The sequence below is a fragment of the Equus caballus genome, chromosome 3 (assembly GCF_041296265.1).
Source record: "Equus caballus isolate H_3958 breed thoroughbred chromosome 3, TB-T2T, whole genome shotgun sequence".
Lineage (NCBI taxonomy): Eukaryota > Metazoa > Chordata > Mammalia > Perissodactyla > Equidae > Equus > Equus caballus.
In genome coordinates, this window is record NC_091686.1 from 75484284 (window position 1) to 75495325 (window position 11042).

The following is an 11042-nucleotide window of genomic DNA, read 5'->3' on the forward strand; positions in this document are numbered from 1 at the left end:
AATGTCCAAGTCCTCTCAACCTCTATTCTCTTGGCTTGAGGGGTCATTAAATTATTAATGCAATAAACAGAATCTCCCAGATTCAATGAGGCATTCATTACTCCAAGCAGTGGGCAGTAGGGTGGGCGCTGGCCAGAGGACAGTAACAAAATGTGCATATTGGCCCTGAGTTTTATTCCATACAGATTCCTGGTATTTTGACCTATCCATCCACTTCTGGTCTTCCACCCATCTTGCTCACCAAAGTTAAAGGGCTCAGTTTTTTTCTCTCTAGTTCCATAGAATCTGAATTTGCAAGGCTGTGGTATTCTTTCTCCTTCTTTTCTATTACTTCCTCAAATGAACATTGATCTAATTTCTACTCTTCTTAAAAACATGCATGTGAATCTTTTTGACTAGTGCCATATCCACATGCCTTGTGTCCACCTTTGTAATAGATGGCTCAAATCCAACTATACAAAGTGGAAAGAGAAGAGGTACATGAGGTCCATTTTTTTCTTAAGTGAGACCAAGAGGAAGAGAAAAGCACACAGATTAATATTCTGGATATTATTCAAAAAACAGTTCATGTATTTTTTAAATTTTATTGTTATAAAAACTATCCATCTCTCTTTTCTATATTTTAAACTGAAGTTAAGAAAGATTACCTTGTCGAGGGCAGAGCACAGGTAATAAGAGGTAGAGCCAGTAACCAAACTCAGTTCTGTCCAATTTCAAACTTCTTTACACTAGACCCAAGGTTTTGTGATCAGTCTATTTCACTCACACCACAATAATATAATATATGAGAAGTTAATATTTTCATCCCTTTTACTTATTTTTTCTATTTGGCAGCTAACTGGGATGACTGAAAATTATAGATGACATGTTTAGAACAATTCTAGTGCATTGAAAGTAATCTACATTAGTTATAAGAATAAGGCTAAAGCTTGAAAAAACACCATGAGTAAATGAAACACAAAAATAGTTAAAAATATTAATGGCCTACTCAGACAAAAAGATGTAGGGCTGCAGGCTTAAAAATAAAATTAGTCTGCACGTGATATTTACATAAATAAAGAAGGAACTCAGGACAGTTGCAAAATAAGATAGAATTTAAGACATGATACAACATTACAAACATTTGTTTTTCTAGTATATGAGAATAAAGTGAATGTAAAAGTAATATGAATTAGAGTAGCATCCTAACATGTCTATTTTTTCCTGTTTTCCACGTTTTACTCTTTTTTTTCTCTTTTCAGTAAGAACTGTATTGGATGGAAAGAATAAAATTTCATTCCACGTACTTTACCTTGGCCAAGTGCAAATAACTTAGAATGGTGTTTATCTTATTAATCTAAATAGCATTAGGGAGGGGAGAGAAATGAACAGAGAAAAGTACAATTCTGATTTCTGAGTCTGCAAATGGAAATACTTATCAAAGAATATAGTCTAACTGTGTGATCCTCTGAATAGAAATGAGGGAACAATGTGCATGATTTGTTAACTAGGTTTATCCTATGAAGTGTAATAATGTAATTGTCTGCTACATCAAACAAATAGAAGTCTGCTGATTTATTCACTTAGTTACATCCTTGAACTATCCTAATTCTCTGTTATAAAATATTTTGTTTTATTTTATTTTGATGGATATTAGTTTGTATTCCAAAGCAAGAAAAATTTAAAAGGCACGTAAGTTATTTTCTACAAATGAATTAAAAATTCTATTTTGAACTTAAAAATTTATTTATAATAAAGCTAATTCCAATAAGGAACTATTAAGATGTTTCTAAGCATGTGTCCTTTCTCAACCACAGAACAAATAAGCACTTTTCAATGCAATATGACGTTTTAGGGTCAAGTATACATAAAAGTTGAGCAATGATGTTTAACTTGTGTTTGGCTTCCAAACTGCAATCTATTTGAGGCAACATGTTGTAATAAGCCCTCTGTGGTTTTTGACTGCAGTAAGCTCTGTGTAGGCAGGAAGCATGCCTATGTAGTTCACTGCTGTAGCAAGGGAAGAGAGTGCCATTGCTGGCCATCAAGAGGTGTAAAGCATATAATCACCTCAGCCAGGTATAAGGTCAATATCAACAGCGACAAGTCATGTTGATGGTATGTATTCTTGATCTAATATCATCAGGATGACACTTTTCCTATGTGGTCTTCCTCCTCAAAATCTATAACCAGTTTAATTATGAGAAAACCATCAGACAAGTCCCAATAAAGGGATATTCTGCAAAATACTTGAACATACTCCTCAAAATTATCAAGGTCATCAAAAACAAGAAAAGTTTGAGAAATTGTCACAGTCAAGAGAGTCTTAGCTTTGAGTCATGTTGACTAAGTGTAATGTGGTATCCTTGATGGAATCTTGGTACTGAAAAATGATTTTAGGTAAAGGGTAAGGAAACCAGAATAGAATCATAGACTTTAATTAATAATAATGTATTAATATTGGTCCTTTAATTGTAACAATATACTATACTAATGTAAAATGTTAATTATAGGGAAAATGGATGTGACTCCCTGGATATTTTACCCTCACACTGAGAATAAAAGCCAAAATCTTGATGTAATTTACAAAATCTTCAGTTCACTCTGTCCCTACTAGTATATCAGGCTTCATATAATATGCTCTCCATCACTCATAGAGATTCAGAAGTACTAATTTTCTTTCCGTTCCATGAATGTGTCTAGACACGTAGATGTACAGAAACTCTTTTCTTTCCCAGAATAGTTCCTGTCCCCTGATCTTTGCATGGCTCACTTCACCTGACAATGATCATTTCATTTTAGATGTCATCTTCTCAGAGAGATCTTTCCTCAGTAGTTCCTCACCCACTCTCTGTTCGTATTCTATAATAGCACTCTTATTTTCTTCTTTGGAGTTATCACCATCTGAAATTATATTGCTTGTTGATGGATTTGCATATTTATGAGCTTTTTACTTCACTAGAATTTAAGTTTCATGAGGACAGGAATATTTGATGTATCATAGGGTCTGGAAGGTGCTCAATAAATATTTGCTGATGGATATATGAATCAATGTAGAAGACTGAGCCAGAAAAGAGGGAGCAAGGATGACTCTTAGACTCTTGGCTTTAGCAACTGTTTGAATAGTTAAGCAATTCAGTTAAACAATAAAAGAAGATGAGTAGGTTTGTGGGAGAAAAAGGTTAATTCAATTTGGGATGTTTTCAGTTTGAGGAGCTTATAGGACATCAGAGCAAAGAGGTCCATTTGACATTGTAGATTTGCCTGGTTCACAAAAAATATTTAGACTAGGGATACATTTGAAAAAGGGTAAAAAAATCATAATTGTCTATCAAAACTCATATTTGATTGCATTAATCAGGGAAATAAAATATCACTATATAAAATAAAGTTCTTATCTATTTGACAAGAATGAGATTTGAATTTACATCCCAGAAACTAATAGTCAAAACAGATAAAACATTAGTGAGCTAAGGGCCTCAGTAAATTTTTACTTGATTTTTCAGAGCAAGTTTTTTAAAAAATTTTAATCTGATTCCTAATTCCTTAGCTTCCCTCTTTTACTATCAAGAAAATTAGGTGAATTACTAGGTCCATAGTCCCTCAAGTTCTTTCCTATGATATGACATTATATGGAAGATATTCTGTCAGTTTTTGAGAGAGAAATCTAGTAAGTGTACCTTGGAATATTTACTCTTTGTCAATGGAGCTCATATAGTGATAAATTATTTCCCTAATGTGTGGAAGGCACACAACATGAAGAGGAGAGTGAAGACTATCAGGGTGAGAAGAAGTAGAGTGATACAAGCATTTTTAGCCATCCTACTTGTATTTAATCATGTGCTCCAACTCTTTAGATTTAATGTAATATGGGAAGAATATAACACCACTAAATAAGATATAGCAAAGGAGTGATATTTACAGGTATAGAATACTGGGTATCCTGTAACCTCACAAGAGCTCTGCAAGGTATTATTAGCCTATATTAGAGAGAAGGAGATTGAATTTCAGCAGGATTAAATTAACTTCACAGAGCTAGCAGATGGCTGAGCTGTGGTTTGAAAAAAGGTATATCCGATTTCAAAGACTATGTTCTTAGCACCATACCATGCTGTCTCCTTTGTCAAACTTACTTCCTCTACATTAAGTTTTTAAATCCATTCAGCGAATATTTATTGATTGCTTACTACGCGCCAGGCACATTGCTAGAGCTTGCAGTACATAAATTAACTAAATAGAAAGCATTCTTCCTCTCATGGTTGTTATATGTTAATGATGAGCAAAGTCAGAAAGCATAATAAACACACAAATTAGGTAGATCATTATAAGGTGATGATTGTTATAAGGCAGAAAATTTAGGTAAGTGGAATCTGAGTGTTGGGATGGGGTAAGGATTGTGATTTTAAATAAAAATGTCAGGATAGACCTCATTGAGAAAGTGACATTTCAGAGACAACTTGAAGGGAATAAATGATTAGCCATGTGGATATCTGAGAGAAAGTGGATATTGTTCCTGGCAAACAGAATAGTAAGTGCATGTGCTCTGAATCAATCAAAGTCCTAGCAGAGAATACACAGTTCATTGAAAAGGGGTAACTGGAGAGGATTTTAATAAAGGGACTATTTACAAAGTGTGTGGACAGGATATAGGGAAGCCCCAGGAAGAGTGCAGGATCCCAGGGCTAGTAACACAGTGAGGGGATAAGACAGCAGTGAAGGGAAGACAAAGTAAGCGATGTAGAAATGTAGAAAGATCATGGCCTCACAGGAGCTCTGGAAGACTTTGGTTGAAGAACTCAGCCCACTTGCAGTGATCCCACAGCGAAAGAGCCTGGGTGAAAACAAGTGGGCCTCTCCCTCTCTCCTCCTCCTGATCCTCTCTTGATGACCCTCATTGGCTGAACCCACCAGAAGCCAGAGGGCATGGGAACCATTGAGAGAGCACAGAGACAGGTGGAGACATAAAGAGAGGAGCTAGACAGGTAAACCAAGCTCTCCAGCCCAGATCATAAGGTAAAAAACATACCTGGTCTTTTTCAGGAAGCAGAAGCAGACCAGTGTGACTGGAGCAAATTGAGTGAGGAAGAGTGGCCCCAGAAGAGTGAAAATGTAGGAGAAGGGGGGCACATCACATCAGGGAAAGAGTGGGTTGGAAATTTCAGTTGAAATTTCACATGTACATGTAGCTATTGATTTATTTTATGAAATTTCCAAACATCCTTACTAATTTTATACTTTATATAGAAAAGTTTGCTTCTCATTTGAAGAATTTCCAAAATTTAGTGGCTCTTTGAAGAGAAAGAATGCCAGAAATTCTCTAAAAAGAAAGATACATAATTTAACATTTAAAATCAATATAGCTCTGTGTTTAAGACTCTGGGATCCTGTGACAAGCTAACTTACATAGAAATATGTAGTTTCTACTTTCATATTCTGTGATTTACAATGAGTGTAAACTTTCCAAGCAGCAATATTATCATTTAAAAATTAAGAATAATAGTACATTCCTTACAATTTTGCTGTGAGGATTGAATGAATTAATATACATATAAAACAGTTATTATAATGCCTAGCACATTCTGGTGTTGCCTTTGTAAGTCTAAAGACGTTACTAGTTTGTAGGCTAAAATGTTTTTCTTAATCTTCCTCCAGAGCTCTCCCTAGTACCTTTCGGAAATCTCGTAATAATTGAAGGAAGGGAACTCTCCACCCTGGCTGTGCCTAGTAGTGTATGGTAAGATTCAAAATTGAGCAGATAGCCACTTTTATCTACCAGATATTTTTGTAAATATTTTACAACACTATGGAAGTGCAAGAAAAGCTACAATGAAACAAAAAACATTATAAGCAAACTGCAGTTACATCCAAGCTACATGGTAATTAAAACAATTCAAATGTAAGCAAGTTTGCATTAGCATGTGCCCTTAGGAACTTCAGAGGTTTGACCCAAATCCTGGCCTATAATTTAGGATTCCCTCTATTCGAGTACAAAGTTGCTAACTGTGTAGAATGAAGAACTGAAAACTCCGTATAAACGGGGCTATTCATTGAACTGTGGATTGTCTCTCTGTTTTATTGTTTTGTCAATTAAGAACCTAAGAGCCTTTGAAATAGTCCCTTCTGACAACTCGTTTTGACATTGAACTGCCAGACATCATCCATCCCAATAAGAAGTGACAGTCCTAAGATTAAACTATCATTTCCTTATGAAGATTGTGAAGGTGCATTTACTTATAATTAGTATGCATGCTTTGACGGACCAGACATTTGCAGCACTCTTTCAAATAAAAAGACTAATTAACTATAAATTAATATTTATAAGGCAATCTAGTGCTTGAATTTGACTATAGGTATAGAAAGATGATTCCAAAAAGAAAAACAATAAACTAGGATATGTCTTTTAGCAGTAAAAAAAAAAAAAAAAAATTTCTTAAAATAAGATCTAAGCTGTTATTTCTTTCCTGGTGTGAAGTATTTTATTTTAGGCTTTAAATCATTATTTAGGGAATGCTCTTTTGACCAACACAGATTTTGCTATGTAGACAGATGGTTGCGTTGGCTCACTATGTATGTCTTAGTTAAAATGCATTGTCCTGAGTGGAGTGCTGGATATATTCCATTTATAATGGGAAGCTGTATTTGAATTTTATCCAGCTTTAAGATATATATATAGATAGATAGATAGATAGATAGATAGATAGATGATAGATGATAGATAGATAACAAGAAACATCATTTAGAAGTCTCCTCTAAAACCAGGTAGAACATTAAACCTGGTATAGTAAAATCCAAGGAATACATAATAGTTCCATTAATATTGGATTAGAGATCAACTTTACATAGTCTACCTTTTCTTTGTTATTTTATACAGATAAACCATATCAAAATTATAATCTAATAATGTATCTTTTCAGTCTCAGTATGTTCTACCATAATCACCCTATTTAGTGCAATAATCAGCTTCCTACTGATGCGTGGTCGGCAAGCTGAAGAGTCGAAAGAAAGATATCTTGGACTCTCAAGATCTGGCAGTAATGCTCTTTTATTTAGAGAATAGTGTGGAATAGCATGGGGACAGGACCCATGGGCAGTAAGAGCTGCTGCTGGCATGAGGACAGGACCTATGGGCAGTCAGAGTTGCTGCTGCATGGAGACAGGACCCATGGGCAGTCAGAGCTGCTACTGCAAACATGGGTTGAGAGTAGGGCTAAACTTAAGGCATAGGTATGTGAGTTATCTCTTTACAAAACAAAAGAAGGAATATGTTAAAAAAAAGTTCATTAAAATGGCATCAGTGCAGGTAAGGTCTGGTTATTGGGTGGTCTTACAACTTTTAGATGAGAGTCAGACCAGATTAAGTCAGGATGTACTGTGCTTCCCGGAGGATGTTGGTGGTGGGGGCAGTCAGCTACATGAGGTTACCAAACAAGCACAATAAACAAGACTTAAGTCCCTGCCCTCCCCATTAAGAGTTTCTAGAGATAAGGTCATCCCCCCTTCCTCCTGGTGCAGAGAGCGAGACACACCCATAGATGGAGACTTCCTTCACAAACGCAAATGTGCAAAGGGCAAACAAATTCCACTCCTCAGAGCCTCCTTCCTGTCTGCAGTTTTTAAAAGTAACCAGCCTAAAATAATCCTCATCACTACCACAAGCCCTCAACCTTCTTACTTCATATACTCCTTGTGTGTTTTTCCCAAAATGCGATTAGAGATCTAATATAATATTTAATTTGCTATTTTTGTTTATTGACTGTCTCCTCTGCTAAACTCAAATTGCCTTAAGACAGGATTATTTTTTGACTGCTATTTCCCTAGCACATGATAAGTGATCAACAAACATTCTTTTAAGGTTTTCTAAGATTTTACTTTATTCTTAACCAAGATATGTCCAGCAGAAAAGAGTATACATAGAAAATAGAGACAGAAGGATTTTAGATACTTTTTCTGCTTTTCATGTCTTCTGGCTCTATGGTGCACACCATTTCTCTCTTGTCATAGGAAAAAGGCATGGTGAAAAAAATATGCTTTTAAAATTGCATGTGGTTGCCACCATTCTTAATTTCCTCTTGGCAAACATTTATAAATAAAAAATTACATATCAAATTATAATCTAATTTTTAAAGTATATTTTACATAATGGTAACGCATCTCTTTAATGAAATTCTATAACTCTCTTTAATTAATGAAAAAAGGCTGTTATGTTAATGGTAATATTGCCAGTGGTTACATGTGAAGGAGATATAGGGCGCATGGGTCAGAACAAAAGAGGGTGGATTACATTAAACATGAAGAGTCATGATACACAAGGTCTGGAGAAGTTGCAAAAGATGAGCTCTACAATCTCATTCCGGAGTTTTTTAAGCCAATGATTTCCCATCCATGTTCCGCAGATCCCAGCGGGTAACTTGGCAAGGCAAATTAGAAGCACGGGGTTTAGCTCTCTGGTTCTCTATGCTTGTTTTAACTCATCTGAGTATTTTTGCTGTAGTGGTTTATAGGCTGTGATGCCATGAGAGAGAGGTTTTGAAAATTGGGTAAGATTACGAAGTTCTTATTAATAAGACTAACAAATTCTGAGGATGTAATGTACAGCATGGCGACTACAGAATAAAGAAAATAAATTGCGTTCATATATATAATATCTATATGTGTGTGTGTATATATATATATATATATATATATACATATAAATATATAAAACACTAACCATACACGAAGACATAGGTAAGCTAGCTTGGACACTGAGTAAAAGGCCGCCATAGAAATCTGCACACTCTCTGAAATTCTTCCAGGTCGTGAATTATTTTTAGTATTTTCTCAACCTTTTCCTCTGTCTGTCCCCCAACTACTGACCTCCTCCCTTCAACCCCACCCTCTTGGCTTCATAATAAAATAGTTTGTAAACCACCCCAATAAACTGATAATTGAATATAGTGATAATAATACAGCATAACGCTAATAGTTACTAGGAATATATTCTAAGACCTTCAAATACATCATCGTTTCCTTGGAAATCTCTTCACTTCCATCACCACCACAAACAAGAAGCTTTCTTTTTAAAGCACATTTTACATAATGGTAACGCTTAAAAGACAATGGCAGAGATACAACGAGGATGGTTTCCTCTAGGCAGTGAAGTCTTGAAAGCAGGGAAGACACCAATTTTGGGTCACCTTTTACTTCTTGCATTTCACATGCTGCTTGCATATAGTGTGTAAGTCAATGCCTCCTTAGTGATTTATTTGGCTCTGTACATTAGCTAGGTGACTGATTCAGGTAGTCATCTCTGCAGTATTACAATGTAAAATCATGCCATGGTCCTTCAGGACTGCTCATGGGTAGTGCAATTCATAGACATCAAGTCCACAAAGCTCATAGACCTACTTCAATTGACATATGTAACATATTCGTATGTGTTAACATGTAAATTTTAAATTTCAGTGTTATCTAGAGACATGTCTTAGTTCTAGAGTGGACTGAAAAAAACTGTGAAGAAAAAAGAAAAGAAAAGAAAAGAAACAAACAGCAACAAACATTCCTGGATTTATGTTTTCTTTCCAAACCCAGTTATTGAAAACAGATATTGACTCCACGAAACACAAACAGGAGTTCAAGTAACTGCCTTCAACAGCATATTCAATCCTTTTACAGACACACCTTGGGGGGAATCCAACCCATCTTTAATTAATTTAATTAGAAACAATTTTGTCAATTAACCTGATAAAATGGAGCTACCTATGGGCTGTTTGCTTGTGTGCCCAAGAGCTCCCTTGCCTGAGTCTGCCTTTTGAAAAGCCAGCTGCTAATTATTTGCTGCATTTACAGACAGTGCTTTTGTTAAGAGTAGTGTATTTGTTGAAGCTTTAACCTGTTTTCAGCTGACTTGTAGCATTCTAGCATTTCCTGTCAAGCTGTATCTGTTGTATGTTGTAACATCTGCATGCCTTCATTCTCACATACTCGTGAGAAGTGTTAGACTTGGTATATCATGTCAGTAACATTTTCATGGATAATTAGAGGAACTGATAAATATCAGTCACGTTAGAAAGAAATTGTTTCTCTGCCAACATAAACACAGACACACACATGATTCTTGCTGCACCAGCCATGTCGTTTGACATTGCTGTGTGTAAAAACTTTGCTGTATGTTTAGTACTCTCTTCTGCATAGCTGATGAATTATTTTAAACCCAAATAGTAACCATTGACAAAAACAAGACACACTTTTTGTGTAAATTACTGACCTGGCAGGATGAAGAGGAGCAAGGGAATACAATCAAATATCTTTGGTATTAAAATGTTCAAATTCAGCGGTCATGTTTTTGCCATTAGCAACTACCTAAAGTTCATTTACTGGCTTTAGGCAAGCAATGGCAAAGACCAATAGGAATGACCTAATTGATTAAAAAAAAAAATAGATGGAAGATTCAAAACAAAGCGTTTTTCTCTAAACAACACTATCTCTGTCAATTGGATTTCTATGAATGCTAGAATACTATGAGATGAGGAAAGTGATAACAACCCAACTCAAGCTATATGTGTAGAAAATCAAGGTACAATTATATAGAGTCACAGAAATATATATACCTAACTTTACTGTTTTTAATATATATATTTATAATCATCCTCAAATAGTACTCAACAGTTCTTGGAATAGAAGTACTACATATTATATCCAATTCACAATAACTCTCATAATATTTTAATGTTAAATTGCAAAATATGGAGTTGGGGATGATAAAGAATATAGTAGTTCAAAATTCCTAGGAATGCAGTCAAAATTTCATGACACTTTTCTAAAATATTAGGTGACATCAATTGGTTAACCTGCCTTTGACTTTATATTTTTATTGGGTATATTTATATAAAGTATATTACGTACATTTTTATATAAACATATTTTATATATATCATTATACACACATATATACAATTGCATATATAATCATTTAAAGTGTAGACCATAACTCTCTTTTTAAGACTGGTGATTGAATCATGATAATTTCTTGAAGAAAAAAATACCAGTCTGATTCAAATAGGAGTAGTCCTTGAGAGTGTTTT